General features: G+C 39.3%; 1 long non-coding RNA gene across 1 annotated transcript; it reads right to left on the bottom strand.

Moving 5' to 3' along the window:
- Positions 1-1,622: 1,622 nt before the first annotated feature.
- Positions 1,623-7,729, bottom strand: LOC121036269 (uncharacterized). The gene is made up of 3 exons (XR_005793298.1): positions 7,086-7,729; positions 4,765-4,911; positions 1,623-3,374 (listed from the first exon to the last, which is right to left on the bottom strand). It is a non-coding gene; the product is annotated as an uncharacterized LOC121036269 (long non-coding RNA).
- Positions 7,730-10,479: the final 2,750 nt, after the last annotated feature.

Here is a 10,479-nt window from a genome sequence, read left to right as displayed (position 1 = left end):
AGAGAGAGCGATAGAGTATGGAGGGGGTGGGCAGAGAGACAGGGAGAGAGAATCCCAAGCAGGCACTGCACCATCAGCATGGAGCCCAATGCAGGGCTTAAACCTACAAACTGTGAGATCATTACCTGAGCCAAAATCAAGAGTCAGATGCTTAGCCGACAGAGCCACCCAGGTGCACCTCCAGTTTGCATCCTGTATATTCAATGTAATGAGTAAGTGTTTAAGCACCCATATACTTGAACATATAAAAGTTCCAATACTTAATGTGCATCTTAGTCCATCTTGGTGACTGTAACAGAAATAAATACCAGAGACTGGGCGGCTGGAACAGCAAACATTTCTCACAGTTCTGGGAGCAGCCCAGGTTCACAGCACTGGCAGATTTGGTGTCTGATGAGGCCTGCTTTCTGACTCATAGATGGTCACTTTACAGTGTCCTTACATGGTAGAAGGGATGAGGCAGCTCTTATGAAAAAGACCCTAATCTCATTCATTCAGGTCTCCACCCTCATGACCTAAACACATTTCGAAGGCCCAACCTCTTAATACCATCACATTGGCAGATAGATTTCAACATATGAAAATGAGGGGGCACAAAAATTGAGTCTTTTGCAGTGAACTACTCCAGCCTTTTCCAAAGTGGCATGTGACAATGCTATCGTAATAGCCCTGAACCTCGTGGTGGTAAGGGTTATTCTCTTTTCATATCTTTTCAACTATTTGATCATACCAAGTAGAGTCTTGGTTTGGTGCTAAGAAGGCTTTAACACCTTTATAAACACTTACGTGATTTCCTCTTAAGAAAGTGAAACAACAAATGCAGCATCGGCCCTTAGGCTCAGAGCTTTCAACAGAATCTAAGCAGATGATAATACCACTGTTTTGCGTTTGGAGTATTTTCATGTTTGTTTATGTATAACAAGTGATGATTACCTTAAATGTGTAATAATAATAATATTATAATTTTCCAATTAAAAGATAGTGAAATAAAATATGTATGTATTTAAAAGAAAATATTAAATAAGAGCGCAGATGGCATGCGAATGCTGCAAAAATTGTGGAAAAGGTTGACTAAATTTGAGGAAAACTGGGCTACTCTACATGTTCTCAAAATAGCCTGTTGTGTTACTCTTTGGCAAACATGTTGGACATTTTGAAATCCTGCTCGATAAATTTAACGAGGATATTCTTTCAGACTCTGAAGTGTTTTAACTTACTTTGGCTGTGAAATCATTGAGTCAGTGTTAAATAAGCTAAGTTTCTCAGAGCTCATGAAATTTGTAATCTTATTCTGATGACAACCATTTACATTCTAAAATCTATAACTGTATTTCAAACTGTGACAGCTTTACCTACACGATTTCGGCACAACTGTCTCTTCCTTATAATTTCAAAAGCCTTTACAGCCTAGAAAGTTGATGTCTGTGAATTACCTTATAATCAATGGGTTCTGCTAGACATGGGGGAATTATGTAAATTAATAGGCTAATAGTATATAAACTCCAAGGGCTTACATATTTTTGCTTGTAATAATCAACTGTTTTCAGAAATGGACTTGTTTTAGATGTATATTATATTTATTATATTTAAATGATACCTTAGGTCAACTTTTTCTTTTTTTTTTTTGCCCTTAAACTTTTCATTAAAAATTATTATGGCCCAGGTGGAATTGAACAAGACTGTAGTATTTATTTAAATATTAATTCATTCAAAATACAGGTAGATTCCAGAGAATAGAGGTGACCAAAATATACTCTTTGTTGTCATAGATGCTTACTATGAAGTCAAGGAATTGGATAAGCAAGAGATAAAAATAGTGACGTAAATGCTTAGGATAATGGGGATACCCAAATTTATCCACTAATTATGAGGTCCTGAAATACTTTGATGTACTTATTTTTTGCTAGGTCAGACTCTGAAGCTTGTAAAAACATAGTGGACTATACACTTAGTATCAGTCTGGTGAAACCTGATAGGATACTGCAACATATCTCCTCTACAACTTGGAATGGGAAAGCAGGTTGTAATGTTACAGAATCTTTACTGTGCTACTTTACTTTTAGCTTCTTTAATACACATCTGAGTTTAGAACATGTTCCCACATGTGCTATTTATTTCATTCTTGTAATGGCCCAGTGAAAGAGATATCACCCCCATTTCCCAATTTACAAATGAGGACCCAGTAAAGCTAAGTTACCTGACCACTATTACTTATGTTGAAACTGACAATAGCTGTACTTAAATCTAGGTCTTTCCACTATGCTGATGCTGATTCTATTTCTGCGGAATGTCAAAAGTAGATTATCCAGTGAGTTTTTCCTTTATTTTATAAATGAGGAAACTCATATCTAGAAAAGATGTGACTGATATAAAGCCACATTCCTGAGTACTGGAGAAGACACATGTATTTAAGGAAGGAATGCTTATTCTGAAATCTGATAAGTTCTGATAATTGGTGAGAAGTTACCTAAACTGCTAGCTCAATAACTGGACAGAAACAATGCCTTGGAAAGATCACTGGGTGGGACATCAGAAGACCTGGGTTCTAGTTATGCCATATTGCAAACTATTTGTGGACCCTTTGGACACACTCGTTGCTTTCCCTTTTATGGGATCTCTATTAACTTCACTTGCTAGAGAAAAGAAAAGGGCACCAAGTGGTGATAGGTAGCTTTCCCCATAAGCGAGGTATTACAGAGTTCCATTCCACAAGGTCACACATAGAGGGATGAATGGTTATGGATGGTTCCATAGCATCCAGTATCCAAAAGGAGACTACAATGCAGGACTGAACAGAAGAACTATATACAGAAATTGCTGGAACACTTGTAGTTTCTGTAACTGTCAGTGTCATTATCCAGCTCTTATCCTGATTGGATATTGGCAGTAAAATAGTTAAGTATAAAAAGGAATTAATTTGGATTTCAAAGACATTAAGGAAATGGAGCTTTATGTACTTCTTAGCATTAACTTTGTCCTCTCCTTAACTTTCCCCAATTGAGTTCCCTTAATTTTCCTGGTAATGCCCTGTGTTGGTTTTCTAGAGCTGCTCTAAGAAAGTACCACAGACCAAGTGGCTTAAACAACAGAAATTGATAGTCTTACCATCCTGGAGGCTGGAAGTCCCTAGTTCAGGGTATGTGCAGGGTTGCTTCCTTCTAAGAGCTACAAAAGAGAATCTGTCCCATGCCTGTCACCCACCTTCTTGTGGTTTGCTGGCAGTCTGTGGCATTCCTTGGCTCATAACAGCATCACTGTGATCTCTGCCTTCATCTTTACTTAACATTCTCCTTGTGTGCATGTCTGTGTCCAAACTTCCCATTTTTATAAGGACAGGAGACATATTGGTTAAGGGCCCACCTAATGGGCCTCATCTTAAAAAAAAAAAAAAAAAAAAGTATATTTATAATGACGCTATTTCCAAATGAGGTCACGTTTTTAGGTACCGAGGGTTAGGAAGTCAATATATGAATTTGGGACAGGGGTAATAATTTATCATGAATTCAACCTGTTGTGTATCCGCTTAGCTAAGCAAATCATCGCACATGTACTTGATAAGTGTAACAAGGTTCCTCCAGAGAAGCCAGAACAAGTAGAGTGTGTGTGTGTGTGTGTGTGTGTGTGTGTGTGTGTGTGTGTGTGTGTACACACACAGATTAAAAGGGAAGGGAAAGATTGATTGATTGTAAGGAATGGTACTATCATTATAAGAACTATCTGCAAGTCTGAAATTCATAGGGCAGGCCACCAGGAAGGGCAGTTTGGAAACTTGAGGTCATGAGCTGATGCTGTAGTCTACGATGAATTCCTTCTTCCCCAGGGAAACCTCACTTGCATTCTTAAGGCCTTGGACTGAATGAGTGTGGCTCATCCAGACTATCCAAGATAATCTCTTCTGAATAAAACCAACTGATTGCAGATATTGGTCATATCTATAAAACACCTGCACAGCAACACCTGGAGTACTGTTCAATTAAATAATCACGTATGAGAGCATAGCGAGGTTGACCCAAAACCTTCCCATGACAGTAAGTAACAGGGAAGGAGGCAGAAGGCAACTACATTATTCCTCAGGCCCAAGTGAAATGCAGGTGATAATCTTAGATAGAGCATCCAGTAATGGTGGACAGACTAGTCCCTGTGTGGGAGGCTGGGTGTGCTATTTTGTCACAGCCCAGGACCCTTGATGCATTTTTCCTTTCTAACATAGCCTCAAAACAACCTCCTCTCTTTCAGTGTATATCATGAAGCTGTAGCTTCATTCTTCCAATTCAATCTTGTGTTCTCTGAAGAGAAAATGCCCAAAGCAATTTTCACCCCATCACACACTGGTAATCATTTTATTTTTCTGATTATGTTTCCTTCTCTCTTTCAGCCCTTTGGTAAATTACGCAGGGACCCTTTATTCTCATTCTCTCTTTTTCTGTCTCTCTGTGTCTCTATGCTAAGTGCCAGCTGTCATTGCTTGGCAGATAATTACCATTTTACAAACAGTATTTAGGGAAATGACATCAGTTTCCGAATGTACGGCTGTCATGGCTTATTCACAGGGCTTTCCTCTGTTAACCACCTTCTCTGTGCTCAGGCTGAGTGGAAGCAGTGGGGATTAAGGGGAGGGGAAAAGGGAAGACCCCTTGGCTCCAACCTTGTGGAGAACAATTGCATCCCATTTGTCACTGTTAGTCTGACAACACTCATTTCACTCCTCCCAAATTCCCCCTGCCATATTCTGCTTTTAGTGGATACATAAATGATTGCTTATACGAGTTCAGTGGACTGGCTCCCCCACTGCAGTTTTTATAGCTTGAAGAAGTAGATGGGTGGAAAGGCAGAAGATACTCTTTTCTGTCCTGGATGATGGTATCCACTGAGCCATACAGGTCTCTCTCTCCTTTGATGTTCTTGATTGTGCTGTTGGATGAAAAATATCCTAAAATATTATGAAATACAAAGTGCACTAGTTTAAGTTCCTTAAATTAGTTCAGTAATCTGCTTCCCAGAAATGTTGGTTTAAAGATCCTGTTGGGTGCACAAGATTGAATAGATATAAACAAACTGAGAAAATAAACACATTGGTTAACTTCAGTTTAGGGGTCAACTAGTGTCCTGAAAAGAACACTAACTAGTTTTCAAGTTAGGTTATCTGCATTCTCTTCTAGGCTATCAGTTAAGGAAAGTAAGCCATTTTGTTTCTCTAGCCCTCAGTTTACCATTGTAAATTAATAACAATAATGACAATGATAGCAAACTTTGTGTTAGGCACTATTCCAAGTACCTTATTTATGTTAATTATTTAACCTAAAGTGATAACCTTATGGATATATTGTATTATGCATATCCTAAAACAGGGAAAATGAAGACACAGAGATGTTTTGTTACTTGTTAACTGGCTTTGAACTTAGGTGGTCTGGTTCTAGAGATAGACTCTTGGCTTCTGCAGGGGATGTCGATCTCAGTGTTTTCAGCAAGTGTAGAGGGAAGAGTAGGGGTGGTGTCAGAGAGCTTGTATACTAATCATTCAGAAGCCTTTCAAATTATGTAGCCCCTTGTTTTTCCCACTCCCTACCTCTGTGATCAAGGTTGTGATATTCTTCTCCAAGAGCAACATTGCCAGAAGGGGAGGGATGTATAATTTGGAAAAGCTTACTCAAGACAGGTGGATAACTACTGTAGTAGCGAGTTCCTCGTCCTTCCCAGGCCTGAGGGAAAGGATTCTATGGTGGCAGCAAATTGGGCTAAATAGCTATCACTTCGTAGACTTGACTTGCAATTTTTATTGAGTCAGAAGTGATTGGAATGGACAAGTTTAGGGAGTTCAAGTCATTTGGTGTCTTCTTACAGTAGGAAATACAAGCAGTTTCCAATTCACAAATTGCCAATTTACCTACAAAGATCTCTTTCATATGAACGGTTCCTTAGTTCACAAGTCTTAGTGGCCTGGTTCCTTCCCATCACAACTGAAGATGTTCTCATTTTTTATTCTACTGGAGTTCCATATTGGCTTTCTTCCCCACCACAGCTATTGCCTTTCTTCCCTTCTTCTTTTTCTTCCTTCTCTATTACATAAGCGCAGCCAGGATTGCACCAAAGATAGATATGTTTTTGTGCTTTATCTATAAAGAGAATGAGGTTGATATAGAATAAACTTGGTACAATGAGCCTTAAAGTTTCTGCTATCATGAACATTGTAACTTAGTGATAGGACAGGAGGGAGTTAAATCAGGTTCTGTGTGTAGAACTGCAATCCCAATAAAGCCTCTGGTTCAACAGACAAGTATAAACCTGGGGACCTAGGAGGCTTCCTCTCAAATGCTGATTCTTCCTAGTTTTGGTCTTAACAGCCTTGAGTAAGTCATATAATGTTAACTTTTCTCATCTGTAACATGGAGATAATTTCTGTGCAGTATTGTTATGACAAAAAGAGGTAATATGCCTTGCATATGTTGGAACTCAGTGGAGATTAGTCATTATTATCCATCATGCTTTTATAAGACTACTTCTGTGGGAAATAATAGAGCCACCTTCCAAATAACCAACTTCCATCATGGTATTTTTAAGGATTATTTTACAAGCTGGGATTGTTCATTAGTTATTGCAAAATATTCCCCTTTATTTAGTTTGTTTCTGTGTATGAATTAAAGATAGATGAAGGAGGGGTACCTGGGTTCCTCACTTGTTACGCACCCAGCTTTCGATTTCAGCTCAAGTCATGATCTCACGGTTTGTGGGATTGAGCCCCACCTCGGGCTCTGTGTTGATGGCACAGAACCTGCTTGGGATTTTGTCTCTCCCTCTCTCTCTGCCACTCCTTCATTCTCTCTCTCTCTCAAAATAAAAAATAGACTTTAAAAAATATATAGATGAAGGAAATAAATAACTCTGGTCCTAGCCACTGAGTTAAATGTAATGATCTACAGTGTGTGTACACCCTGCATAACATTACTCACATTTGACATTCTGATGGAGGTTTGGTGAGATGACTACATGCACATGTGCGCGTGCACGTGCACACACACACACACACACACACACACACACACACAGTGCTCACACAAGACTCCCAGATGCTCCCAGCCCTGACTTACCTTGCTGCAACCTTTCTTTCTTTTTGAACTGAAGTTCTCATTTGGCATCACTTCTCTCTTTGATCACAGAAGTGAAGAAAATGGCGCCATGACATACAAACACTGTTGAAATATCCTTTGACACCTAGGACCTAGAAAGACAGAGAGAGCCCCAAAATGGGCTTTTCTAGACTTTTTCTATTAACACATAAACAGGTGTGGATATATCAGATTAGCTAGTTACATGGAAGTGTTGAAATCTGAGGCAGAAGAAAAAATGGAAATGGGGCATTGGAGAAAACAGCATTAGCACCAAAAACAAACTGCCTCTCTCAAGCTTACGCCTGGGGTGAGGTGACTGTGAGACTGAATCAATTGCTACAGGCATTCTTTATCCACTGATCCAAATTTCCTGTTTATAACTTTTCATATTATTAGTATATGACTCAGTAACAAAAAGTTGTAAGGTATTTTGGCTAAAAAAAAAAACCCTCTGACAAAACAGGGTACCCACGTTCTGATGAAATATTTCACTGGGCGGATAGAGTTTTTACATTAACGCTGTGACTAGAGGGGGAAAATGAGATACAAAAATATAGTGATTATTTATTTATACTCCATCTTGTTCCAGGGAAGATTTAGAGTGGAAACCAAGGTAATTATCTGATTATGCAAGCAAAAACAGCAAAAAAGTAAATAATCCAGGTTTTAGGAAAAGATGTGCGCGTATATATAATGTGCACGTTTGTGCTTGTACGTGTGTGTTGTATTCTAGATTTAAATTTTAGCTCTCTTACATACACTTAAACATAGAGAAACACAATCAGATGAATAGGAGCTGTGAGTGATATGGTAAATTATCTTCTGCTGTGATTTGAAATAGGTCATCTAGTATAAAGTTGAGAGGTGACAATGTTATGGTAGGGTCAAGAATTTTTAGGGAGGGAGAAAAGTTCACTTCTTTTTCTTCTTCCTCTTGAGAGCCATAAACCATATGTCGTCACAGACCCCATCTGTGCTGCCCAATCCAAGAGCCACTGGCCACATGTGTCTACTAAGTACTTGAAATGTGGCTAGTCTAAAATGAGATGTGTTGTAACATAAAATGCACACAGGGTTTCTAAGATTTCTATGAAAATGTAAGCTATCTCGTTAATATTTTTGTTTTGATCATATATTGAAATGACACTTCATATGTATTCAGTTAAAATACGCTTATGAAAATTAATTTACTTGCTTCTTTTTACTTCTAGTGTTGTCACTAGGAAATTTGAAATTATACACCTCCCTCTCATTTGTTACTTGGTACAGATTTCTATTTGAGAGTACTGGGCTAGACATGCAGTCCTAGCATAGAACCCCATGAAAGGTTGCAAGCAAGTGATGGTGTTAAAAAGTCAGAACAGTTTTATTGTGGATTTGGTGGGGGTCAAGCTTCCAGCTTGGTGGGAGAGGGCAAAGGAATTTCTTCACCGTTCTCATATACATCTAATTAGCTGAGATACAACTTTGCCAACTTCAGAGCCCATAGTCAGCTACATTGAAGAGAATGGAAAGGAATAATGCGGAACTTTGAACCTTTCCTGGGCACATCCATGAGGGGGAAGAAAAAGTTAAGTAATTTTACCTGTAGAATTTCTATTTCTTCAGAGAGATTTTATTGTGCCTAAATATTATATTTGCTATTGTTGACTTTCCAATCTAGATGGGGGCTGCCATTCCACTGGGTCAGTATTTCCTCAGAGGAATTGTGGTTGTTGAAAAGAAATCGTACTCTTTTTGCATTTGGAACACAACTGTTCCATTTGATGGGGAAGCGAGATCGTTTATTTTCTGTCCCGGATGTGCCCTCTCTTGACGGCTTATTTACTTAACTTCTCTCAGCCTTGTTTCCTCCTGTGTTCCAAACTCTGATATTTGATGATTCTGTGTGACACTGGAACACTCTCGTGCCCGTTTGTAATTCACCTCCGCCTTGTTCAGTGAAGAAGGCATGCATGCAAATCTGCTCACCCACCTATCTTGTGCTTGTTCTACATCTTAAAACCACAAAAACAGTGGGAACCTAATTCACTCAGAGGTTTTATGGTTGAAGAAAGCATGTTTCGGTGGTCTCTTATTCACGCCCCCCCCCCCCAACCCCATTCTCTAAATTGGGTCTGAACTGGTTACTATGGCAACACAAGCCCTAGAAACTTGATATGTCTTCTCTAATACATCCTACTTTGAGAAACCTATAAAAACAATATTTCTGTATGGTGCCAGGGTCCAATTCATTTTAATTTAAGGTTGAGACCAGTTAGAAAAGAAAGACCCATCAAAATAAAATTTACAATACATATGTATCCCTAAACCTTTAGGAAACTAGGCCCTAGGTACAGTAAGGAGTAAGAAAGGAACTGCTGTATTAGATGCCTGCGAGGCTGTCAATCTACAAGTGTTTGGCAGTGGGAAATTTCCTTGGAAAAGAGAAAAATCTCCAAGAGATTTAAAGATCCTATTGAAATTCACACTGCGAATTGCCATTCCCCACAAAGGCCCCTTAAGCTGAGACAGTGAATGAACACGAGTCTCCCTAACTGGGCCAGTGCTGACAGCCTTGGCACCACTTTTCGTATTCCAGCAGCCTCTCCTGTCAGCTCTGGGGCCTGTGGAACCCTCCGAGGCCCGGGGAGAGGCAGGCAGAGGGTTTTCTCAGGGCCTTGTGAACTCCTGGCTGGGCTACAAGCTAAGATGTCCGTTCAGTCAGATTCCCTCTGTGCTTTTAAAAGAAACAAAAACAAACAAACAAAAAACTGATTTCAAATTCACTTTATGATTTAGAATCTATTATGTCTTCCATGTGAGTTCTTTGCACACCTGAAACTCCCTTTAATCATCTTCTACCAACGTTCAAGTACCACTGGTGGATTGACCAGCAAGATTGCTCTTTATGGCTAATTCCACCTGAGAGCGGCTTGCTTTTTTATGGCTTTCTTCATCAACTCATTCTATTTTCAGCTCTCATCTGATTCCTTGCACACACACACCCTTTGAAATTTCCTCCCATTGGCCCTGGCGTACATTTTTATATTCCTTATTTCATTGTTCAAAATGTATGTGAAAGCACTAGGTTGGGAACCCAGAGATCTGAGTTCAATTCTGGATTCTCTGCATTCTCTAACTATGACATTGAAGGGGAATGCTTTGTTCTTTCCCTCTGACCAGGACCTGGTAAAAAATTATTGGGATATAACTGATTATATCTGGGATGACAGTGAGTTGAGTAGTACTGAGCCCTTGCAGAGAGCCCTCAGCTAGGGATTAGGAGATCTGATTACTCCTGCTAGTCCCCAAACCTAAAAACAGATATGAGGCAAAACATGGAGGACACAGTAGTAACTGAGATAATATAGGAATAAATGTAAAAACTTTA

This window comes from Herpailurus yagouaroundi, unplaced genomic scaffold (genome assembly GCF_014898765.1).
Source record: "Herpailurus yagouaroundi ecotype Mexico unplaced genomic scaffold, PumYag 162, whole genome shotgun sequence".
NCBI lineage: Eukaryota > Metazoa > Chordata > Mammalia > Carnivora > Felidae > Herpailurus > Herpailurus yagouaroundi.
The sequence above is the reverse complement of the archived record's forward strand: the minus strand, read 5'-3'. Positions and strand labels throughout refer to the sequence as shown.